The sequence below is a fragment of the Chrysochloris asiatica genome, unplaced genomic scaffold, assembly GCF_000296735.1.
Source record: "Chrysochloris asiatica unplaced genomic scaffold, ChrAsi1.0 scaffold00122, whole genome shotgun sequence".
Taxonomy (NCBI): domain Eukaryota; kingdom Metazoa; phylum Chordata; class Mammalia; order Afrosoricida; family Chrysochloridae; genus Chrysochloris; species Chrysochloris asiatica.
Genome location: NW_006408640.1, coordinates 5,736,715 through 5,762,633, shown reverse-complemented (window position 1 = coordinate 5,762,633; position 25,919 = coordinate 5,736,715). Strand labels below are relative to the sequence as shown.

General features: G+C 41.0%; 1 protein-coding gene across 1 annotated transcript in view; it reads left to right on the top strand.

The window, feature by feature from the left end:
* The window catches only part of SOGA2 (SOGA family member 2), a 183,060-nt gene that overhangs the window by 29,104 nt on the left and 128,037 nt on the right, over positions 1-25,919 (top strand). The gene's annotated exons all lie outside the window — the stretch shown is intronic.

Genomic DNA, 25,919 nt, shown 5'->3' with positions numbered 1-25,919 from the left:
CATCCTTCTATTTCTAACTTACTTGTTTCCTCTGTTGTTCCAGGCTTCTTGTTGTTGTTGTTATGTGCCGTGGAGTTGGTTCCTACTCATAGCGACCCTGTACAGGGTTTCCGAGGCTGTAAATCTTTACAGGAGCAGAAAGCCTCATCTTTCTCCCGTGGAGCAGCTGGTAGTTTCGAACTGCTGACCCTGAGGTTAGCAGCCCGATTCGTAACCACTATGCTTTAGGTGCTGTCAAATCAGTTCCAACTCATAGCAGCCTTATGCACAGCAGAACAAAACACTTCTTCGTTCTGTGCCTTCTTTACAGTTGTTACACTTGAGCCCATTGCTGTTGCCACAGTGCCATTGCATTTCATTGGTGGTCTTCTTTTTCACTGACCCTCCACTTTATCAGTCATGATATCCTTCTCCTGGAATTGTTCCCTCTCAATAACATAATGTGGTTAGCAGTCCAAAATAATGAAAGACAAAGTCTCACCATCTTGGCTTCTAAGGAGCATCCTAACTATACTTATTCCAACACATGGACTTCTGGCAGTCCATGGTACTTTTAATATTCTCCAACACCATAATTCAAATGCATCAAATAAGGTTTTCCTTATTTGCAAATTTCACTTATTTCCTTATTTCCAAATTTCACATGCATATGAGGCTTTTGAAAATACCTTGGTTTGGATCAGGCACAGCTTAGTCCTCAAATTGACAACTTTGCTCTTCAACACTTAAAAGAGTTATTGTGCAGCAGATTTGCCTAATGCAATACATTGTTTGATTTCTTGACTGCTGCTTCCAGGAGTGTTGAGAGTGGATCCAGACAAAATGAAGTCTCTGATAACTTCAATCTTTTTTCAATTTTTTCTCCATTTATCATGATGTTACTTATTGGTCCAGTTGTGAGGACTTTTCTTTTCTTTTAAAGTTTTTATTGTGAGGTTTACATGGGAGAACATCAGCTTTACATTCATCCTATCATATTTCGTTTCATTGCCATGATTACAATCCCCTCCATGCATCAGCAAATAATCAAAGGGCTCGCCCCTGGCTGCCAACACATAGCCCTTCTCCTGCGCTGAGTCTAGTGTCACCAGCAGCTCCATCTGTCCACATCATCATCCCTGTCTCCATACCTGGCTTCACTGCCTCTCTGGGTAGGGTCCCGTTCTCCGCTCTTCTCACTTGATGGTCCCGGGTACCTCTGCTCCTGGGCTGCGAAATCAATCACTCTCCTCCTTTTTTCAAAAATCATCTACCTGTACATTTCCTACCCTCACAGTCAGTCTTGATGGCAGTTATTCACTATTGTACCACAAGAGTCTTATCCCCATTTCCTTTCACCAGCCCTGTCCCAACAGATTGGAAATCATTCAGCGGTGATTCTACCTTCCCCTGCCCTGTCTGGAACTAGGCTCCCTCTTGAAAGCTTGTAAGCTAGTCGCTTCTTGCCTTTATAGGCCCCCCTCTCCCCATTTTGGGTAGCCAATGTCTATGTTGGCTATCTCTGTCAACCCTGTGTACTGAGGGGGTGGGAGTGATCCTTGCTGTAAAGATTTTTCCCTTTTTTGAGCTACTACATCCATAAGTATAGGTAAAGTTCATCAAATTGTTGCAGCTTACTCTTTTTTTTTTCCTTTCTTCTTTCTTCTTCTAGTTGAGTTCTGGTCATCCAGCCATCAAAGCCTGGTTAAGTGGGTACTATCTGCAAGTATGGGTGTTCTTGTGCATCTCCCCTCACTTCATATCAGCTGGATGCGTCACTCTCTGCTCTAGTCCTCTGTGGCCGTGTCACTGCCTCTGGGCCCAGGAGTCCCCAGGTCTTGCTGTATTGCTGGCCATCACGGTCTCCACCTGGGTTCACAGGGGTCTATTGAATGTGCTTGGGATTAGCTCGCAACTTCATTGCTGTTTTTCCCCCCTCTTTCCCTTATCGGTGACCAACGTGGTCACCAGCCAGACCACATGCCTGCTCATGTATTCCCCTTGAGTTTCAGTCTTGGAAGGGGGTTTGCTCTGAGGGTTCCTGACCACTTGCTTTGATGGCTCCCGGGCGAACAGCGTACTTGTTCTTGTAGTAATCAATCAGACTGCCATTATTGTTTCAGATTTTTCTTGCCAGTCTTTCTTACACAAAGTATCTTCTGTTCTTCTAGCCGCTCCAGGTTGGTCTAATCGTCCTTTCCAGTGGAAATTTTCTACCTCAGTTGGTTCTGGAAGGAGTTCTGGATTCTGCCTATGGTCTTGTGCAATAGAAAGACTCCACAGGAAGCCTCTTTCACTGGGCAACTTCTAGCCCCCTTTAAGGTATTCCAATCAGTTATAGGCTGAAGACGGATTTACAGGCTTTCTGTAGTGATGTTTCTGGCTATTCCTTTCTCCCCCATCAAGTGTCTATTTTACAGTGGTAGGCAAGGGAAACCAAGATTCAAAAGACAGCCAAGCATCTTAACATTACTCCCCTCTTTTACCCCTTCAAACCATGCCTCAATCCCTGTATACCGGAGCCCTGTTGTTCCAAGATTGAGCATACATCATCATTTACCTCTGTCCCACTTAGCCCATGCAAACCTGCCTAACTGTTCTCCCATTAGCCTTGTTCTTCCATTCCCCTCCCCCTTCTTGTGTATTGCTCCCCACCCGAAACCCAAGCTATTCTGTGTTTATTCCCTACCCTGTGCTCTATCTTCCCTTCCCTCCTTCCCCTCCTGTCATCCCATACATCCTGGTGATAAGCAAATGTATGTATAATTCCTCCCTCCCCCCCTTTATTGTGAGTTCTTTATCTTAGTCTTTTACAATAATGGGCCTATGCAGTATTTCTCCTTTTGTGACTAATTTCATGCACCGTAATGTCCTCAAGGTTTATCCATGTCATGCGGTGGCTTGCAGCTTCCTTGTTGTTCTTCAGGGTAGCATAGTATTCCATTGTGTGAATGTACCACAGTTTGTTTATCCATTCTTAAATTGATGGACATTTAGGCTGTCTCCATCTTTTTTTTTTTTTTTTTTTTTGTCTCCATCTTTTTGCTATTGTAAATAGTGCTGCTATGTACATTGGTATGCATATATCTACTCGTATTATGGCTCATATTTCTTGTGGGTAAATACCAAGTAGAGGAATTGCTGGTTCATAAGGTATTTCTATTTCCAACCTTCTGAGGAAGCGCCATATGCTTTCCAGAGTGGGTAGACCATTTTGCAATCCCACCAGCAATGTAGGAGGGTCCCTGTCTCTCTGCAGGCTCTCCAGCCATTTATTGTCCTCTACTTTTTTGATCTCTGCTGTTATTGCTGGTGTGAGACGATATGTCATTGTTGTTTTTCTTTGCATCTCTCTAGTAGCTAGTGATTGTAACCATTTCTTCATATGTTTGTTGGCTGCCCGGATCTCTTCCTTGGTGAAGTGTCTGTTCATGTCCTGTGCCCATTTTTTAATTGGGTTATTTGTCTTTTTCTTGTAGAGGTGTTGTAGTTTCCTATATATTTTAGAAATGAGTCCCTTTCTGATGTGTCATTGCAAAGATCTTTTCCCATTCTGTGGATTTCCTTTTTACTCTTTTGGTGAAGTCTTTTGATGCACATAAGTTTTTAATTTTCAGTATGTCCCAACCACCTATTTTGTCTATTTTTGTTTGTGTACTTTTCAAAATGTTTGGTAGTCTGTGTATGCCCTGTATTAGAACCCTCACATTTGCCCCTATTTTTTCATTGATGACTTTCATAATTTTGGGATTCACATTTAGGTCTTTAATCCATGCTGAGTTGCTTTTTGTATAAGGCATGAGGTAAAGGTCTTGTTTCAGTCTTTTGCATATCACTTTCCAGTTCTACCAGCACCATCTGTTAAAGAGACTATCTCCTCCCCATGTAGCATACCTAGGCACTTTGTCGAAAATCAGGTGGTTGATTGGATGGGTTCATTTCTGGATTCTGGATTCTGTTCCATTGATCAATGTATCTTTCACGGCACCAGTATCAGGCTGTTGTGACCACTATAGTGTAGTAGATTTTGAAATCAGGGAGTGAGAGGCTTCCAACCTTGTTCTTCTTGAACAGTGCTTTGCTTCTCCTGGGTCTCCTTCCTTTCCATCTCTTTGAAGAATGTCACTGGAATGGGATTGAATTATATGTGTAAATTGCTTTGGTTAGTATTGACATTTTCACGATGTTGAGGCTTCCTATCCATGAACATGGTATGTTCTTCCACTTTTGTAAGTCTCTTTTTTTTTTTTTGTAGTAGTGTGTTGTAATCCTCTTTGTATAGGTCCTTTGTTTCTCTGGTTACATTTATTCCTAGATATTTCATCCTTTGGGCAGCTATTGTAAATGGTATTGCTTTCTTAATGTCCTTTTCAGCACTGTCATTGTTACTATAGAGGAATCCAATTGATTTTTGTATGTTAATCTTATACCCTGCCATTTTGCTGAATCTTCCAATGATATCTAGTAGCTTTTTTACTGAGTCTTTGGGGTTTTCTATGTATAAGATCATATCGTCTGCAAGTAGAGTTTTATTTTCTCTTTGCCAAATTGAATGTCTTTAATTTCCCTATCTTGCTGTATGTTGTTGTTGTTGTCAGGTGCCATTGAGTCAGAACCGACTCATAGTGACCCCATGCACAGCAGAACGAAACAATATCTGATCCTGAGCCAACCTTACCACCGCCGCCACACCTGAGTCCATCAATGATGCCACCTGGCTGATCCATCTCGTTGGGGGTCTTCCTCTTTTTCTCTGACCCTCCATCTTACCCAGCATGACATCCTTCTCCAGTGACTGTTCCCTCCAGACAATATGTCCAAAGTATGAGAGACGAAGCTTAGCCATCCTGGCCTCCAAGGAGCACTCTGGTTGTACTTCTTCCAAAACAGATCTGTTGGTTCTTTTGGCAGTCCATGGCACTTTCAGTATTCTCCTCCAACACCACAACTCAAAGGCATCAATTCTTCTACGATCTTTCTTATTCACTGTCCAGCTTTCGCATCCATATGAGGTTATTGAAAATACCATGGCTTGGGTCAGGCGCACCTTAGTCCTCAAGCTGACATCCTTGCTCTTCAACACTTTAAAAAGTTCCTGTGCAGCAGATTTGCCCAATGCAATACGTTGTCTGATCTCTTGACTGCTGCTTCCACGAGTGTTGATAGTTGATCCAAGAAAAATGAAGTCCTTGACAACTTCAATCTGTTCTCCGTTGATAAGAATGTTGTTTCTTGCTGTATTGTTGTTGTTGCTAAGTGCCATTGGGTCGGTTCCGACCCATAGTGACCCTGAACAGGGTTTCCGAGGCTATAAATCTTTACGGGAGCAGAAAGCCTCATCTTTCTCCCACGGAGCAGCTGGTAGTTTTGAACTGCTGAGCTTGTGGTTCACAGCCCGATTCATAACCACATAGCTCTGGTTAATACTTCCAAAACAATATTGAAAAGGAGTGGTGACAAAGGGCATCCTTGACTGGTTCCCGTTCACAGAGGGAAGGCTTTCAGTTCTATCCATTGAGAGTGATGTAGACTGTTGGTTTTGTATATATGCTCTTAATTATGTTGAGGAATTTCCCTTCAGTTCCTACTTTGTTGAGTGTTTTAAATCAGGAATGGATGTTGGATTTTGTTAAATGCCTTTTCTCCATCAATCGATATGATCATGTGGTTCTTTTCCTTTTTCTTATTTATGTGGTGGATACATTGATTGTTTTTCTAATGTTGAACCATCCTTGCATCCCTTTTATAGAAACTCACTTGGTCATGATGTATTATTTTTTTAATGTGTTGCTGGAGTCTGTTGGCTAGGATTTTGTTGAGAAGTTTTGCATCTGTAGTTTTTTTCTTAGTGATGTCCTTTCCTGGTTTTAGTATTCTGGTTATGCTTGCTTCATAAAAAGTATTAGGAAGTTTTCTGTCCTCTTCTATGTTCTGGAATAATTTGAGTAGAATTTGTGACAGCTCTTCCCTGAATGTTTGGTAGAACTCACCAGTGAAGCCATCTGAGCCTAACCTTCGTTTGGTTGGGAGTTTTTTGATGACCTGATTAATTTTTCTTTTGTTATGGGTTTGTTCCAGTTTTCTGCTTCACTCTGTGTAAGTTTTGGTAGATCGTGCTTTTCTAAAAATGCATCCATCTCTTCTAAGTTTTTGCATTTGATGGAATACAACTCTTCATAGTACTCTGTTATTATCCTTTTGGTTTTGTTCGGTTCTGTTGTGACCTCGCCCATGTGGTTTCTAATGCGAGTTATTTGTGTCTTCTCCCTCTTTTCTTTTGTTAGGTTTGCCAATGGTTTGTCAATTTATTAATCCTTTCAAAGAACCAGCTTCTTGCCCTGTTGATTCTTTCTATAGTTTTTCTGTTTTCCATCTCATTTATTTCTGCTCTAATCTTATTTCTTTTCTTTTGGTGACTGTAGGTTCCCTCTTTTGGTCTGTTTCTAATTGTTGGAGATACTGTTAAATGTGTTAATTTTGGTTCTTTCCTCTTTTTGGATGTGCGTATTTATTATAATAAGTTGTCCTCTCCTCACTACTTTCGCCGTTTCCCAAAGATTTAGGTATGTTGTGTTTTCATTCTCATTTGCGTCTAGGAACTTCATGAATTCATGTTTAATTTCTTCTTTTACACAGTCGCTTTTCAGCAGGGTGTTGTTCAGTTTCCATGCATTTGACTTTATTTCCCTACTCTTCTTGTTGATTTCTAGTTTTATAGCATTGTGGTCTGAAAAGATGCTCTGTAATATTTTGAAGTTTGTAAATTTATGGAGGCTTGCTTTGCAACCTAACAAATGGTCAATTCTGGAGAACGTTCCATGTGCACTGAAGAAGAGTGTATATTGTGCTCTTGTTGGGTTGAATGTTCTGTACACGTCTATGAGGTTGATTGTACTTTTATTTTCTTGATATTCGTCAGTAAGTGTTTTAAGTGCTCTTCACTTTCAGAAACCAAAGTGGTGTAGTCTCCGTATCACAAGTTTTTAATGTGTTTTCCCCCAATCCTGATGTCATTCTCTTCATATAATCCATTATCTCAGATTATTTGCTCAACATACACCCTGAATATGTGTGGAGAATGGATTACAACCCTGGTGCACATCATTCCTGATTTTAAACCATGCAGTGTCCCTTTTTTCTGTTTGAACGACTATAGGTTCCTCATAAGCACAATTAAGTGTCTGGAACACTCATTCTTCGCAATGTTATCCATAACTTGCTATGGTCCACACAGTTGAAAGCCTTTGAATATTCAGTAAAGCACAGGTAAACATCTTTCTTATATTTCTGTGCTTTCAGACAAGATTCATCTGACATGCTCGGCAATGATATCCCTTGTTACCACATCCTCTTCTTAATCTGGCTTGTACGTCTTGTAGTTCTCTGTTGATGTACTGTTGCAATCATTTTTTAATTATCTTCAGCAAAAATGTGCTTGAATGTGATAACAATTGTTCAATGATTTATGCATTCCATGAGGTCACTTATCTTTGGAATGGGCACAAATATGGATCTTTTCCGTTCAGTTGGTTAATAAGTAGCTGTCTTCCAAATTTCTTGGCATAGATGAGTGGGTACCTCCAGTGCTGCATCAGTTTGTTGAAAGAGTTTCAGTTCCCAGAGCCTTGTTATTTGCCAGTGCCTTCAGTGCACCTTGGACTTCTTCCTTCAGGACCCTTGGCTCTTGAGCATATTCTACCTCTTGAAATGGCTGAACATGGACCATTTCTTTTTGTTTCAGTGACTCTGAATTCCTTCTAAGCTAATAGAGACCAAACATGTATTATATGGCTCCTTCTGTGTGGCCCTGTAGGATAAGCATTGGACTGCTAACGAAAAGGTTCAAGGCTCAAACCATTCCTTGGAAACCCTATGTAGGGTTGTAGGAACCCAAACCAACTTGATAGCACTCAACAACAGCAAGCTTTTAAGACCCAAGCAGTAGGCAATGAGCTTGGAAGTATAACAGAAGTACTAAACCTATCAGACTGATTAATTGAGATGTACCATGAAACTATGATCCTAAACCTCTGAACCAAGAAAGCAGGTCTCCTGAAGTGTTTGTCTATATGCAGCTTAAGCAGGTTTTCTTTCCTTTTTGACCATTGTTGTAAGTATATCTGTTGTTACGTTCCATCAGGTTAGTTCTGACTCATAGCTCTGACTCAAACCCTGGAGTGGCTGGTGGGTTTGAACTGCTGACCTTGTGGTTAGCAATCCAGTGCTTATCCTATAAGCAACACACCAGGACTCCACAAATATTTCTATCACATGACTTTTGCCAATTCAACTTAATAATTCTAGGATATTTTTGTTGTTGTTTTGATAGGTTTTTTGGGACTTATGAATCGGGCTGCTAATCTCACAGTCAGCAGTTCGAAAGTACAGCTGTTCCGTGGGAGAAAGATGAGGCTTTCTGCTCCCGTAAAGATTTACAGCCTCGTAAACCCTATGCAGGGTCACTATGAGTTGGAACTGACTCCCAGCCACATAACTACAATGTAGACAATCAGGTTATCTGCAAGCAAGCAGAGGCAGTTCTGTTTCAATGTTTTCAATCTGTATTCCTGTCATTTACTTTTCTAGCCTTATTGCATTAACTAGAACGTCTGATACTATGTGAAACAGAGTGATAAGTGTATATATTCTTGTCTGATCTTATGGAAAATATTGAAACTTTCACCATTAGATATAATCTTAGCTTGTAGGTATTTTTCTTTCACTTTTTTTCTAAATTTTATTTTGTTGTTGTTGAAAATATACACAGCAAAACATACACCAATTCAACAGTTTCTGCATGTACCATTTAATGACATTGATTGTATTCTTCAAATTGTATAACCTTTTTTTTGAGTTCTTCCACCCTTAATAGAAAGGTTCCTATCTCATCAGTTGTAGGTGTTTTAAAAGTAATCTTTATTAAATCAAGGAAGCTGTCCTTTCTCTTCTGTTTTTCTGAGTTTGTTCCCTGCCCCCCTCAATGAACAGCTGTTGAATTTTGTCAAATGGGTTTTCTGCATCAGTTGATGTGACCATGTGACTTTTCTGTTCATATGGTGGTGTATTGCATTGATGATTTTTGAATATTGAATTAGTCCTACAAGTTCTACTTAGTTGTGGTGCATAATTCTTTTGTATTTTGCTGAATTCTATTTGCTAATATTTTAAGGACTTCTGTGTTCATGGGGGACATTGGACTACAGTTTTCTTTTTTCTGTCCTGCCTTTGTCAGGTTTTGGTATCAGTGTAATACTAGTTTCATAAAATGATTGGAAAATATTCTTCCTGTTTTTATTTTCTTATAGAGAATATGTACAATTGTTGCTAATTCTTTGAACATTAGATAGAAATTGCCAGTGAAGTCATGTCCCTGACAGTTTCTTTTTTGAAAGTTTTTCATATTTACAAATTCAGTTTCTGAATAGTTTTAAGAATATTCAAATTATCTGTTTCATATTGAATTTATTTATGGTAGTTAGTGCTTTTAGAGGAATTGATCCATTTTTTCTGAGTTGTCAGATGTATATGCGTGGAGTTATTTATAGTACAGGCATGCATTGGTTAGCTCCCATAATTGTCGTGTTCTTGTTCGGTGCCGTTGAGTCAGTTCCAGCTTAGAGCGACCTTATGCACAGCAGAAAGAAACACTGTCCTGTCCTGTGCCATTTTCACAGTCTTTGTTAAGCTTGAGCCCATTGCTGCTGCCACTGAGCCAGTCCATCTCATTGGGGGTCTTCCTCTTTTTCTCTGACCCTCCACTTTACCTAGCATGATGTCCTTTTCCAAGAATTGGAAATAATGTGTTGAAGCATCAGAGACTAAATCTCATCATCCTGGCTTCTAAGGAGCGTCCTGGTTATTTTCCTTCCAACACAGATTTATTTGTTCTTCTAGCAGTCCATGGTACTTTTAATATTCTTCTCCAACACCATAACTCAAATGCATCAATTATTATGTGGTCTTCCTTATTTACTGCCTAACTTTCACGTGTATATGAGGTTCTTAAAAATGCCATGCCTTAGGTTAGGTCAGGTGAACCTTAGTTCTCACACTGACATCTTTGCTCTTAAACACTTATGCAACAGATTTGTCCTATTCATTCTTTGATTTCTTGACTGTTGCTTCCATGAGTGTTGCTGTTGTTGTTATGTGCCGTGGAGTCAGTTCTGACTCATAGCGACCCTATACAGGGTTTCGGAGGCTGTAAATCTTTACGGGAGCAGAAAGCCTCATCTTTCTTCTGTGGAACGGCTGGTAGTTTCGAACTGCTGACCTTGAGATTAGCAGCCTGATTCATAACCACTACACTATGACTCCCATGATACAGTCTGTGAAGTAGGATGTTATATGATTTGGATGTTGTTCAAACATGACTAAATCAGGAGCAGTTGCAATCACTGCTTTTCCACCTTTGTGTTGTTTAATAAACTTTTGTTTCACTTTCAGATCAATTCTTCTCCTTTGCCTCTTGCTGATGGTGCTATCACTAACACAGATTTTGCTGCTTTTGGGCACCATGATGCAGTTCATTGTAATATTTTCAAAATAAAACTAAACAACGAGATAATGCTACAATACTCAGGAGATGCACAATACATGAGATTTTTGGATGCTGCTGCTTATGAGTCAAAGCATACACTGTTATATGATAAACTTTTTATCTGTAAATAGGGAAATTTTGCATTCAATAACAATAGCAAATATAGTACATACATAAGCCTGTAACAGACATATGTAATGTGGTGGTGGTGGTGTGCTACCTAGTCAGTTCCAACTCATAGCCACCCTGTGTAGAGTTTTCGAGGCTATAAATCTTTACAAGAGCAGAAAGACTCATCTTTGTCCCACAGAGTGACTGGTAGATTTGAACTGCTGATCTTTCATAACCACTACACTACAGTTCGAAACTACCAGCTGCTCCATGGGAGAAAGATGAGACTTTGTGCTCCCGTAAAGATTTACAGCCTCGGAAACCCTGTACAGGGTCGCTATGGTTCGGAACCGACTCGATGGCACTTAACAACAACAACAACACTACCAGAGCTCTATTAAAAAGGCGGGCGGTGTGCCATGGAGTTAATTCTGACTCACAGCGACCTTTTATCTCACACTCCATTCATGCTCTTCCTTCTTGATGGTCTCGGGATTGCCTATTCCTGAAATGAAAGATGAACTATTCCTCCATTTTAGTTACACATTTTCTAGAATTACAGTTTTGACAGTCATAATTAATTCTGCTAACATTTACTCACAACTGAATCATAGTAACCCATTGGCATCATCCCCCACCCCCCTTCACCAGACCCATCTGGAAAAGAGGAAAACTATTCAGTGGAGTTTCTGACTTGTGCCCTGCATTCTGAAACTAAGCACACCCATGAAAGTTTATAAGCTAGCCATTTCATGCTTTTGTGATGTTGTTGTTAAGTGCTGTTGAATTGGTCCTGATGCATAGCAACTTTGTATAGGGTTTCTGAGGAGCAGCTGGTGAGTTTAAACTGCTGACCTTGCCATTCAAACTGCTGACCTTTCATTTCAGTCCAGTGCATTAACCTGCAGTGCCATACCAGTACTCCTTTATAGTCTCCCCATTTTTGATAACCAATGTCTAAATTCCCCATTCCTATCAACCCCGTACACTGGGGAGACAAGCATGTTCCTTGATCTGAAAATCTTCCATTCCACTTGGAATTTTGAGCAACTGCATCCATAAGCAAATGTCCAGCCCATCAAATTGTAGCAATTGACACTTGCCACAGTATCAAACATCCTGTCTTCATTTCGTTGGGTTCTGGTCAGCTCAGTCCTAGCCATCCAAGGTAGGTCAAATGGGTACCAGCTGCAAGCTTGTGAATGCACACAAACCTCCCTGCTCTTCAGACCAATTGGTGGCTGACAGTGTCCTTTGTTTTCAAATAATATTTTCACTGTGCCTAGGATTCTGCTTTGACTGTTCTTTTCTTTAGCCTTGAAAGATAGTATGCCCGTTTTTTAAAAATGATGCCAGCTACTCCTCTCACAATTTTATCTACTCAGCTAGGTTCACTAATTCATTGCAGTGGCCACAGGAAACTCAGATACCACACTCACAGTTACAGGGCTTAATTAGGGAAATTAACAGATTTCAAGGAAGGATCAGAAACTCCTCAGCGAAAAGTTCTCCTAGTCAGGATAGCCTTTCTTGTGCTGTGCCCACAGACACGCCTCTCTTTGGCCCTCAGCTACTTGGTCCTACCTCTGGCCTTGCTTGGTAATGCTGCAAAACTCTTTTTGGGTTGCTGATAAAGCCCACTCCATTATAAGCCTCTTCCCAAAGGCACTGAGCTTTTGCTTCTGGGCCTGCAAACCTAGTTGCCCAGTTAAGTGCCTGGAGGTACCCCACTATACAAATGAGCCTCTTGCCCAAAGGCACTCAGCTTTTACTTGCTCATTGGGCTGGGAAGCTCACTAATTTGTGTGGTGCTCTGGCTCTTGGTTCTGCTGCTACTGTTCCTCTGCCTCTCTTCAGGTGTGGAAGCTTTCTGTCCTTGGGTTGAACAGGTTCATTCAGTGTGCAGGGATCTCAGGGTCCAACGGGCATGCTCCACTCCTGACTCTTCTTGGATGGCAGTGAAATCACTTGTTCCTGATTCTGAGATGGCTTCTTTTATACATGTTAGAGTTCTAGATTTTCACAATTAACCATGTTAACAATGACGCACAACTGAATTATATAATTCCATCCCCAACCCCACCCTCCACCTTCTCTTACCCAGACCTCAAGAAAAAGTTGAGTGGTGGAGTTTACAAAGACTATGGCTAGAAGAGACGTTAAACAAGTCACCCTTTTCTTTCTGGCCTCCTTAATTTCTGATGAAAAACTCTGTTGTTATTAAATTATTTGAAATTATTTTTCCCTAATAGTCAAAGTTTCACTCTTTTCTTTTTGGCCTCCTTAATTTCTGATGAAAAACTCTGTTGTTATTAAATTATTTGAAATTATTTTTCCCTTATAGGCAAAGTTTCATTCTGTCTTAATTTTATGGTATGTCTTGCCATGAATTTCTAGTGGTTGTCCTATTTGGTGTTGACTCAGTTTCTTGAGTCTGTAGTTTATATCTCTTGTCAAGTTTGAGGATTTTTCCATCATTGTTTCTTCAAATAATTTTTTAATCCTGTGTTCTTTACTTGTAATGTCCTCTCCTTCAAAGACTCTAATAGCACCATTATTAAACCTTTCTTATCGTCCACATTTCCCTGAGGTTCTGGTTTTCCTCCACAGTCTATTATTTTCTCTGTTGTTTAGGTAATTTCTCTTGTTCTGTCTCTTCTAGTTCACTGATTCTTTCCTGTGTCCTCTGTATTTGGCAGCTAAATCCACCCACTGAGCTTTTTTTTTTTTTTTTTTTTTTGGGGTATTGCATTTTTCAGTTCTAAAATTTCCACCTGTTTCTTTATCACCTCTTTCTTTGCTGAGATTTTTTTTATCTTTGCTAAGACGTTCAGATCTTCACCTTATAGCATGGGCATTTGTCTACCTGTCCCTGCCCTGATCTAATACTCAATAAATATTCACTGAATAGTGAAGGTTTTTTATCATCTAAATTTTTCCTTGAGAAAAAGCTGCACATGATTTAAAAATCTCTTGGTGAGGAGTCATTCAGCTGTAGGCTATGTTTTTTGACTGAAACCATGGGTCATAAAACCATCCTGTTTGGTTAGTGATAAGTAGAGCTGCTTTTGTTAGTCAACGTCCTGACCATCCAGCCCAGCTCATAGTGTCTGCCACTGGGCTTTGCAATACCAGCTGTGTCCTGTCAGCTGGATGGCATCCTCCAGAATGGAACCGAAGGACTGAAGCTGTCCCTGAGAGACTGAAAGTCCACATCTCTGCCCTTGCCCAACAGTTTTTCTGTGCTGATGAGCATTTTTTATGTAGTGTGTGTGTGTATGTGTGTTTGGGGGGGAGCTGTTACTGTTTCATCATGTTACTTACAGATGCATAAGCGTTAAAATAAAACGTGAACTTTATAGTGAGATGAACACTGTGTCAATGCTGCTTTTCTTAAGCATAATGAAAATGTGATCAAGCACAGACTTCTGGGTAATTTATACTTTCACCAGATAGTGAACTGCATCAAATTCGTGAACACTTTTTTAAAAAAAAATCTTTTTTTTTTTTTATTGTAAACTGAATGGTAGTTTACACGGGAAAACATAGGCTTTAGTACCATCGTTTCATTGCAATGATTACAATCTCCTCTGTGCATCATCATTCAACAGTATTTGCTTCCATTACCTCTGTTTTTTTTGGGGGGTGGGGAGATGCACACAAAAGCACTCAGAAATATATAATCATTTAAACAATCAAAGGGCACATTCTGCAAGCCTGCCTCCTGACCACAGCACTTAGTTCCTCTCTTTCCATGAGTCTAGAGTCCTCAGCTGCTCCCTCTCTCCATGTCCTCATCTCTGCCTCCATCTGTGTTGTCACTGCTTCTCTGGATAGGATACCGCTTTCCGCTTGTGCTCATCTCCCTTAATGGTCCTAGGGTCCTCTGTTTCTGGAAGGTAAGATTAACTACTCCCTCGTTTTTGTTATAAAACTTCTACCTTTATAGTGATAGTCACAATTAGTCATGATAACAATTACTCACTTTTGAATCATAAGAGCCTTATCCCCATCTTTTTTCACCAGACCCGTCTAAACAAGATGAAAACTTATTCAGTGGGGACTCTACCTTCCCCCGCACACTCTTAAACTAAACTCCCTTTTGAAAACTTGTAAGCCAGTCACTTTGTGCCTTTATCAACCCCTCATTTTAGGTAGCCAATGTCCAAGTTGCCAGTTCCTATCAATCCTATATACAGAGGGGATAGGATTGCTATTTGATGCAAAGACTCCTTCCCTCTCAGTTGATATTTTGAGCTACTTCATAAATATAAGCCAAGTATATCAAATTGTAGCAATTTACACTCGTTTCCTTTATCAAAAAATAATTTTTGTATTTTTCTCTAGTCAGGTTCTGAGGCTAGTTTTTTTTTTTTTTTTTTAATACATTTTCCTCTAGTCAGGTTTGAGGCTAGGTCAGATGGGTACTATCTGCAAGTTTGGGTGTTCTTGTGCTTCTCCCCTCACTTCATATCAGCTGGATGCTTCACTCTCAGCTGTAGCCCTCTGTGGCTAGGTCTTTGTCCATGGGCTCAGGAATCCCCACGTCTCACCCCACTTTGGACCAACCAACCCTTCCTCTTTGCTCTTTCATCTCCAGGTCAGTGGGAGTCTATGGAACGTGGTTGAACTCAGCCCATTCTTCATCGATGCCTTTCCCCCTCTTCCACTCACCAGTATACCAACGTGGTCTCCAGCAAGCTTGCATGCCTGCTCATATGTTCCCTTTGCATTTCATTCTTGAAGGGGGGGTGTATCCTGAAGGGACTTGATTACTTGACTTGATGTCTCCCTAGTGAACAACTTGCTTATTCTTGTAGTAGCCAGTCGTCCTGCCATTTTTGTTTTGGATTCTTTCCTGCTGATCATTCTTTGAAGAGTACTGTTCCAGGCTGGTCTGCTTGTCCTTTCTAGTGGGAATGGCCCACCTCAGAAGGTTCCACCTAAGGTCCTATACTCTGCAAAGGCTCCACAAAAGGCCAATTTCACTGGGCAAGTTCTAGAACCCCTTTTAGGTATTCAAATCAGTTATAGGCTGACGATGGGCTTATAAGCTTTCTGTAATCATGTTTCCCGACATTCTTTTCTATCCCACTTGAGTGTTTATTTTACAATACTAGGCAAGGTAAACCAATATTCGTAAGACAGTCAAGCATCTTAACATTATTTTCCCTCTTCAGATTATGCCTTGATGCCTGTATCTCAGAGCCCTCTTGTTCCAAGGTTGAGCATACATCACTATTTACCTCTGTCCCATTTTTCACATGCAAACCTATCTCAGTGGTCCCCTGTCTACCTTGTTTTTCCATCCCTCCTCCTTCTTGTGTATTGCCCTCCCCAATATCCAAACTATAATGTGTCTATCCCCCGACCCTGTGCTTTACTGTTCCCTCCCTACACTAATTTTGTGCTATGAAAATTAATGCTTACTTCCTGTCTTAACATTTACATTTGCTTCTTGGGGTTTGTCACATTTATGTGCTGTAAGTGGTGTTACAGATGTAATATAGTAGGAAAATTTTATCCTCGAGTGCAGAACAAGGATCAGAGAAATAACAATGCTGAGAAGATACCAAAGGGTCATGCACTTCCTGAAGTATACTTTCTTAATACTTCTGACTCAAGTGTGAGCCATCATTAAATGAGTGGTATGATTATGAGTCACAGAAGCCCTTTTGTTGGTGTTTTCTTCCAGCAATAAAAATGAAAATACACCAAGTTACATCTACGGTTACATAGTCATACAGAATGGTTTGCTCTTGAGCAGTTGATCAAGTAGAGTCTGAATTTCTGAAATATATCTGAGCCTGAGTGAGAAGAGACCCATAACTTGACTCAGCCACTTTTCCTAATGATTTATTTAGGTTGGCTAATTCTTTTACTGGAAGGATGCTTGCCAGTGATGCTTGGGCTTTCATATACTCCCCAACACCGCAGTTGCTCTCTCTTGAGATCAAGAGCAGTTTTATTGGAGCAAGGGGATGTAAAAGATGCTGGGTGGGTTCATCAAACAGCTTGCGTTTGAGAATAGATGAAGTTCTTCTTTGGATACTAACGGGAGCTGGTTGCCCAGGCAGAGGCAGTAGTATTTATTCACGAACACACGTTTGTTTCATTCTGAGCCATTGGAGTACACACTGCTCAGTCTTGTCCCCATTGCTGTTGATTTCATCTCTCCTTTGCATGTAGGTTCCCTGCTGGAAATGGGGAGTGAGGAGAGGCCTAAAGAGAGCTGGGGAGGGAGGATTGCTGAGTGGGGAGGAAGCCAGTGGGATGGTATCAGGTAGACCTTCTAGGACTTTCAGAAAACAGTGAACCTTCCAAAAAGAGTGGGAACTGGAAGAGGCTTGTGGGTGTTTGTTCATTTGTGTTTACTCACAAGGATTAGCGATGATGGCTTTTCATAAATGAGTAGATCAACATTAGTTCTGAAAAGTTCTTCCCTTACTATTTTTGTGACTCAAAGGAAATAGTAAAATTGAAAGGTGGCATAATTTTAGGCAACCAGTGACTGTTTTGGTATAATTGTTGTTGTTGTGAAGTGTCGTCCAGTCGGTTCTGACCCATAGTGACCCTGTATGGGATTTCCAAGGAGCAGCTGGTGAGCTTGAACTGGCAGCCTTGCAGTTCAAACAGCTTTGCAGTCTGGCACATTAACCCACAGTGCCACACATGTGCCTAAAACACTTCTAATGATCAAGAGGTTCAAAGCTGTCCATTTGAGAAGAGTTGAAAGAACATTGTCTTGTGTGAAATGAGAGTCATTCGTCTGGTTAACAGACTCATTTGTAGACTTTGGCTCTTCTTTGCCATGCCAGTCTTTTCAGTTTTGAAGGCATACTGGCAGTTTCTTGTTTGTTTCTAAGGGTTGGTAGGATTTTGGATTTGGGTTTATTTTTTAAGCAGGGTAACTCACAGGGTCACCTACCTAATAAGACTCCTTTGGAAGGATTTCTTGAGGTTTTACTTTTGAGGGATCATTTAGAGCAAGGTTTTTTAACCTCAGCCCTGTTGGCATTTTGGGTCAGATACTGCTTTGTTGTGGGGTTGTCCTGTGCTTTATAGGGTGTTAGTAGCATTCCTAGTCTCTATCCATTGGATGCGTATAGCAGTGTCCCCATTTGTGACAATTAAAACTGTCTCCAAACACGTCCAGTGTCTTTGGGTGGCACCGTTTACCCTAACTGGGAACCACTGGTGTAGAGAGACAACAGAAAACCTCGCTCCTGCTCCCTGTAGCTCTGGAAGGAATAATCCTGATTTGACCCAGATAAGCACATGGTGTGGATACATGTTTGCCCTTGGCTGCCGAATCAGGCTCTTGACTCTGAAGGAGGATTTGTTTGGCGTGATTGTAAGGTCTCTGTTAAGGTTCCTGCTTGGATCTAGGAAACCTCTCTCTTCTTGCTGTATTGGCGTTCAGATTCTATTCAACTGCTGTAGAGAAGCCTGTAGCTTTGTTAGTTGTTTTGTTTCCTGAGGATGAGCCAGCCTTGGTTTTCTAACTCAGTGAAGAGATGGTAGAACATATACCCTTTAAAATGATCATGTAGGCATTTGTATCCTCCTTTGCAGGTGGATTAGAGAGCAGCAATTCTCGGGGCAGTTTTCTGACGAGTTGCTTCTTGTACTGCTACTTTTATTTAGGTGGTGAAAGAGGTTGTATAAATTTGTGCCAAGTATTAAACCTTTTATCCCAATGATGCTCAAACTTGGCTGCACACTAGAATCCCTGGGGAGCTTTTAAAAATCCTGATGACCAAGCCACATCCAGACCAGTTAAATAAAAATGTCTGAAGGTGGGGCTCCAGTCTCAGTGCTTTTAAAAACTTCACAAGTGATTCTAGATCCGAGGATCTGCTGCTGGGAGTTCTGTTCTGAAACATTAAGGTTCTATAAAATTCTTTTGTAGCAATCTCCTGGGGATCTTGTTAAAATGTAGATTCTGACTCAGTAATATCAAGGGTGGAAATGAAAATTCTCCCCAAGAGTTCCAGCCAGGATGAACCTCTTCAAAGTCCTGCTTTCCATCAAAGCAGGGGCCCCAGATGATTTAACCACCCTCAACATGCAATTACTATAAGGGGTTAGTCAATTCAGTCTTGATTTTCATATTTATGGCTATAGAAGTTGGTAAGGTAATAACTACCTATGGCTTTCTGTCCATTAATTATAGTTGTCCTAAAAACAAATCAGAGGCAACATGCTCTAGTCCATTCAAGAGAGTGGCTTTTGTTTGTTGTTGTTGTTGTTACGTGTCGTCGAATCGGTTCCAACTCATAGTGACCCTGTATAGGGTTTCAGAGGAGCATCTAGTGAGCTTGAACCACCGACCTTGGTTAATGCAGTCCAGCACATTAACCCACAGCACCACATCAGGACTCCCTGGCCTTTGTTTACCCATGGCTAATTTGAGCCTATAGATTCCACTCCTCCGTTCCACCTTAGTGTTTTTTCTTCTCCTTCACTAACCTAAAGAGCTCACTCTTCTCTCTGTGGTAGAGTCTGCACTGAATGTCTATGGGGTGCTGTTATTCCAGGTCACCAGCAGATGGAATTGAGTGATACAGGGATGATCATTAGAAGGCAGTGGCCCATGGTGCTCACCACTCTGAAAAGTCCTTTCTGACGTTCCATGAGACAGGCCTCTGAGCTTCACACTGGTCTGCTCAGTCCACCCCTTCCAAGCACTGGGATTTTGTTTTCTTCAGTTGTTATTGGGGTAACAGGACACATTTTCAGTAGAAAAAAGGAGGCTGCCTGGCAGTTTTATTCTCTTTATTCCTGGAGATTTCTTCCATTTGGGTGTGGGTGGGTGGCGTGGGGTGATGGTAGGAAACTGGGAGAAACCAGGGGAAAGAGCCTGTAAAGGAGCAACTGAGATGCTGCTCACGACACCCCCACTGGGTGCGGCTTCCTCTGTGCCAGGCACAGGAGGAAATGCTCTAAGTACTTGACTTTGTTTCCTCCTTAAAGCAACCCAGGCAGCTGGTGGTGGCACACTTATTTCAGCTGAGAAAATGAAGCTCTCAGGAAGATTAGCTAACTCATCACAGGTCTCACACCTTGTAAAGGGCAGACAGAACACATTGATTGTAAGGGATGGAGTAAATACTTAATTATTTAAGATTTCTTTTCTTCTCCTGAAGAGAGATGTGAGAATTGAGGCATGTATGTTTTGTTGTTGTAGGTATCGTCACGTCGGCTTCGACTTTTAGAGACCGAAACCCTGTACTGGGTCGCTATGAGTTGGAACCAACTCCATGGCACATAACAACAACAACAACAACAACAACAACAACAACATACACAAGTTGGTTCCAACTCATAGAGACCCTATGTAGGGTTTCCAAGGATTAATTGATAGGTTTGAACTGCCAACAGTCCAGTGCTGATCCTACAACTCCATACCAGGAGTCCAATGTTAAATATATCCCATCTGAATTTAGAGACAACCTTAAGAACAGTTTTGATGTATTATATACTAATAACCAAAACCAAGAAGAGACATCAAGAACATCATCATTAAGAAAGCAAAGGTCATTAAAAAGACAGGAAGGAAAGAAAGAAAATCAAAATGGATGTCAGAAGAGATTCTGAAAATTGTTCTTGAACATAAAGAAGCTAAAGGAACTGAAAGAAATGAGGAAGTAAATGAGCTGAACAGAAATTTTTAAGAGACAGCTTGAGAAGGCAAATTAAAGTATAATGAAATGTACAAAGATCGGGAGTTAGAAAACCAAAAAGGAAGAACACGCTTGGCATTTCTCAAGCGGAAAGAATGGAAGAAAAAAATTCAACCTTCGACTTTCAATATTGAAGGATTCTATAGGAATCTTGGTGTGGCACTGTAGGATACGTAGTGGACTGCTAACCACAAGGTAAGCAGTTCAAACCCATTAGCTGCTCCTCATAAACCCCACACAGGGTAGCTAATCTGTTGGAGCTGACTTGATGGCATTTAACAACAACAATAGGCTAAATATTGAATGATGCAGGAAGCATTAAAAGAAAGTGGAAGAAATATACAGAGTCACTGTACCAAAATAATTGGTCAGTGGTCAGCCATATCAAGAAGCAGTGTATGATCAAGAACAGATACTGCTGAAGGAAGAAGTCCAAGCTGCACTGAAGACATTGGTGAAAAACAAGACTCCAGGAATTGACGGAATGCAAATCGAAATCTTTCAATGAACTAATGCAGTTGATGCTAGCTCTTGAAATGGTTGAACATTGCCTAATTCTTTTTGGTGCCATTGACTCAGTTCTGACTCATAGTGACCCCATGCATAATAGAATGAAACACTTCCTGGTTCTGCACCATCCTCAAAATTGTTGTGTCAGTTCATTGTTGCTTCCACTGTTATCAATCCATCTTGTTGGGGATCTTTTTCTTTTCTGCTGACCCTCCACTTTACTACACATGATGTTCTTCTCCAGGGATTTATCCCTCTTGACAACTTTTCAAATGAACTAGAGATGACGTTTCACCATCTTCACGTCTAAGGAGCACTCTGAGTGTACTTTTTTAAAGGGAGATTTTTTTTTGGGGGGGGGAGGGGCAGGCCATGGTATTTTCAGTATTTTTTGCAAACACCATAATTCAAATGCAAATATTTTTCTGAGTCAATGGTCCCTTACAACAACAAAATCTACTGCATATTGCCTGTGTTCTTCATTTTCTCTTCCTTGTAAGTAGTAAAACACTTGAAGGCAGGGCATTTCTACATATGTTGCTGGAGTTAACATAAACATTTTAAAAACAACAAATGAACTAAAGTAAACTTAAAAAGTTATTTTATTACTTGCATTGGACTCTACTTAGACATGTAAGAAAGAATGTAAATGGAGACAGAGAAGTTTAAAGTTAGAAAAAGCAATAAGTAATTCTCCATGGCAATGCCACTCCGTCTTGGATTTAAATGTTCTGGCTGGTTTTAAACAACTTCTAGAAGTTAACAATGATTATGCCTGGCAGCATGAAGGGAAACTTCATGGATATTGTGAACCTGACTATTGTTAGGGTGGGTGTTCTTGGATCACTCTCTACAATCTAACTGACAGCAGGAGATGAAGTAAGAGACTGATGTGAGGACAGTTGGCTTCTGGGCCATCTCCCTTGTTTTTTTCAAAAGTGAGAAGATGCCTGAAGTGATTTCAAATATTTAATGACTCAAGCCAATCACAGAATGCTGGATTCAAGTTCAATGACACATATTAAGGAGGAAAACCAGCCCTGACTCCTTTCAGAACTGTTCATAGAACTGGAACTATGCAGCGTTCCATAGTCAGTTTCAGAATAGAAACTACTACTAAATCTAGGCCACAATCCATCATGCCATGGTATTTGCTCTCTTGTCTGTTGCTTTTGTGCTAGGGAAAAAGATCCCAGGTTCAAACATGTTCTATGTTGTTGTTAAGTGCCATTAAGTTGGTTCAAACATATTCTCTAGAGACCATTTTGTTGTAGTTGTTGTCAGGTGTCATCGAGTCGGAACCGACTCATAGTGACCCCATGCACAGCAGAACGAAACAATGTCCAATCCTGGGCCAACCTCACTACCGCTGCCACACTTGAGTCCATCAATGATGCCACCTGGCCGATCCATCTCGTTAGGGGTCTTCCTCTTTTTCTCTGACCCTCTATCTTACCCAGCATGACATCCTTCTCCAGCAACTGTTCCCTCCTGACAATATGTCCAAAGTATGAGAGACAAAGCTTAGCCATCCTGGCCTCCAAGGAGCACACTGGCTGCACTTCTTCCAAAACAGATCTATTGGTTCTTTTGGCAGTCCATGGCACTTTCAGTATTCTCCTCCAACACCACAACTCAAAGGCATCAATTCTTTTACAATCTTCCTTATTCACTGTCCAACTTTCGCATGCATATGAGGTTATTGAAGATACCATGGCTTGGATCAGGCGCACCTTAGTCCTCAAGCTGACATCTCTGCTCTTCAATACTTTAAAAAGTTCCTGTGCAGCAGATTTGCCCAATGCAGTACGTCGTCTGATCTCTTGACTGCTGCTTCTGCGAGTGTTGATAGTTGATCCAAGAAGAATGAAGTCCTTGACAACTTCAATCTTTTCTCCATTGATAAGAATGTTGTTTATTGGTCCAGTGGTGAGGATTTTTGTTTTCTCGACATTGAGATGTAATCCATATCGAAGGCTGAGACCATTTTACTGAGCCTTAAATAGGACAAAGGCTTTTTTTCCAGAGTTTCTATTTGCTGACTTCAGGATTATTATCCAACAGTTTTGTTGTTGTGATGTGCCATCAAGTTAGCTCCGACTCATAATGACCCTGACTCATAGTGACCCTGTATAGGATTTCCAAGGAGTGACTGGTGGGTTAGAACTACTGACCTTGTGATTCAAACGATCCTTGTGGTCCAATGCTTATCCTGCAGTGCCAAGCCAGGGCTCTTACTTGTACTTGTGTTATGTAAACTTGCTCTCACTTTAAAACTATTGAAATTCTTCATTTCAATCACCTTCACTTACTGCATGTACAGTCTTTAAGTAATTAAATGTCTTCGAGCCTTTCCTTGCACTGAAGTATGGCTAAATAAGAAACATGTGCACCTGTTCTGACTTATCTACAGATTCAATTTAAAGACACGGTTAGGAATGGATCTTGTTCATACCCCAGTGTCTTGGTTTTCTAGGGCTGCTATAACAGAAATACTGCACATGGATGGCTTTAACAAACAGATTTATTCTCTTACACTTCAGGAGACTAGAAGTCTAAATTCAGAATGCTCTCTGGGGAAAGGTTCTTATCTCCTTTCAGCATCCCTAGATCTGGGAGCATCACAGTACAGAGACCCCAAGCCCAAAGGACGCACTGCACTCTGGTTTTTCTTTCTTGGTGGTAGTAGTTCTTCTCTGCTTGCTTATTTAATAATTTTGTGTATATCTGAAAAGAAATTGACTCAAGACATTATCTAATCCTGTAGATTGCATCCAGCCTAATTAGAATCATAGAAGTGAGCAGTTACAACACATAGGATACTTAGATCAGATCAGGACTGATCACATCATGGTGAAAGTGATCATATCATATATCATATCATATCATATCATATCATATCATATCATATCATAGGGGATTTGTTGTTGTTGTTAAGTGCCATCGAGTCAGTTCCGACCCATAGTGACCCTTTACAGGGTTTCCGAGGGTGTAAATCCTTACGGGAGTAGAAAGCCTCATCTTTCTCCCGCGGAGCGGCTGGTAGTTTCAAACCGATGACCTTAAGGTTCGCAGCCCGATTTGTAACCACTACGCTACCATTACCACATCTTAATTACTAACCCACTGAGAATCCTGGTTTAGTCAGGTTGACACCCTAACCCTCACACCCAGGGACTGCCTTCATTGAATTTATGTTAAGACTCATAAGGAGTTGGGGTTCCACTGTAAACAGTGGTGGAGGTTATGTGCCATGGAGTTGGTTCCAATTCATGGCGATCCTGTATAGGGTTTCCAAGGCCGCGCCAGAAGTCTACCTTAAATTCTAAGCACTTTGTTTGTGGAAGGAGCTCTGGTAGCATAGCGATTACGAATTGGGCTGTTAATCTCAAGGTCAGCAGTTCGAAACTACCAGCTGTTTCGCGGGAGAATGATGAGGCTTTCTGCTCTTGTAAAAATTGACAGCCTTGAAATTCTTTTTGAGCATTAACCAACAATGTATTTTGCCCTCAGGCAGTGTGTTTGAAAATGAGTTTTACTACAAGACTCCCAGAGCCAGCCTTGGGAGGGGCAGTCTCCCTGTTGGGCACTTAGTGGTGATTAGGGTACCAGAACCACATGATCTTGAGTCATACCTGGACCAAGGTGGTCAGAGGGTCCCAGAACAAAGCCTATAAGCTTTTCTAATCTCATGGTGCTTCCCACTTTTGTGGTACTGCCTGTGACAATGTTGAGGTAATCTGCCACAAGTCATGATTTTGTGACCATTTCCCTTGTTTTTCCATAGACTATCTATCATTAGCCAAGTGACTTTGAATCCTTTGTTATACCTTTATGGCCTCATGCTGATGGTTTTCCTCATATGAATGATTTGTCTTTGTCCTGTCTGGGACTTAATAATACAGGGGTCTCTATAAAAGATACTTGAATTTGGGGTCTGTTTTTTCCCTAGAACACTTCTAAAGATATAATTGTATTATTTTGGGGTATCTGTGTTCCTGGGTGGTGCAGACAGTCAACACATTTGGCTGCTGACCAAAAGGATGGCAGTTTGAGTCTACTCAAAGTCATCTTGAAGGAAAGTCCTGGTGATTTGCTTCTGAGCAATTAGTTATTGAAAACCCAATGGAGCACAGTTTGACTGTGACACACATGGGCTTGTCCTGAGTCAGGATCAGCTTGATGGCTGCTTTTCATTGTTACTGAAGCAGCTGTTAGTCTAATTGCCATTCTGTTTGGTAATCTGACTTTTCCCTCTTGCTCCTTTTAACATTTTCTTTACATTGTAGTTTCACTATGCTGTGTCTAGAGATGTGGATTTCTTTTTATTTAGCCCCTTGGAATTTGAAGTGTGTTTTTCTCATTTCTTTATGTTTAGGATCACTTTGAATATAGTAATCCAGCCTGTCTGGCTAGGATATATTTGCCTGATGTCTGGGTCTGATTGCCTGGCAACATTGTCAGGCATATCTGATGACGGCAGAGTGTGACTGATAGCAAAAAATCTCAGTCAAATCTTTTAGAAGTTAAAATTTGCATTCATTAAAAGCAAACTGAATCATCACTCTCTGAGGTAGCTGTCATATTTTTCTTGTAGTTTTCACTTTTCTTATTTCTCCATCATAATGACTCAGCCAGTAACGGGTGTCAATAGTTTAGTGGTTAACATTGCCAAAACAGTTTTACCTGGCTCCCCATTTCATACAAAAGACCTACTCCTTCTCTCTGTAGCTGCACTGAGGGATAGGCAGTGTTGCTGTGACATGCTCTTGGGCCCGTTGTCCACCTGTGCTCTGGACTGGCTTCTTGTTAAGTGCTGTTAAGAGTCGGTTCTGTCCACACACAGAGTAGACAGGGATGGGCAACTTGGACATTGGCTACCCAAAATGGGGGGCGGGGGGCTACAAGGGCAAGAAGTGACTGGCTTACAAGCTTTCAAGAGGGAACCTAGATCCAGAGGGCCTGGAGGAAAGTAGAATCTCCAGTGAGTAGTATTCAATCTGACTAGGTGGGGCTGATGCAATGAAATACAGACGGGTCTCTTGTGATACAATAGTGAATAATTGTTATCAGGACTGATTGTGAGGGTTGGA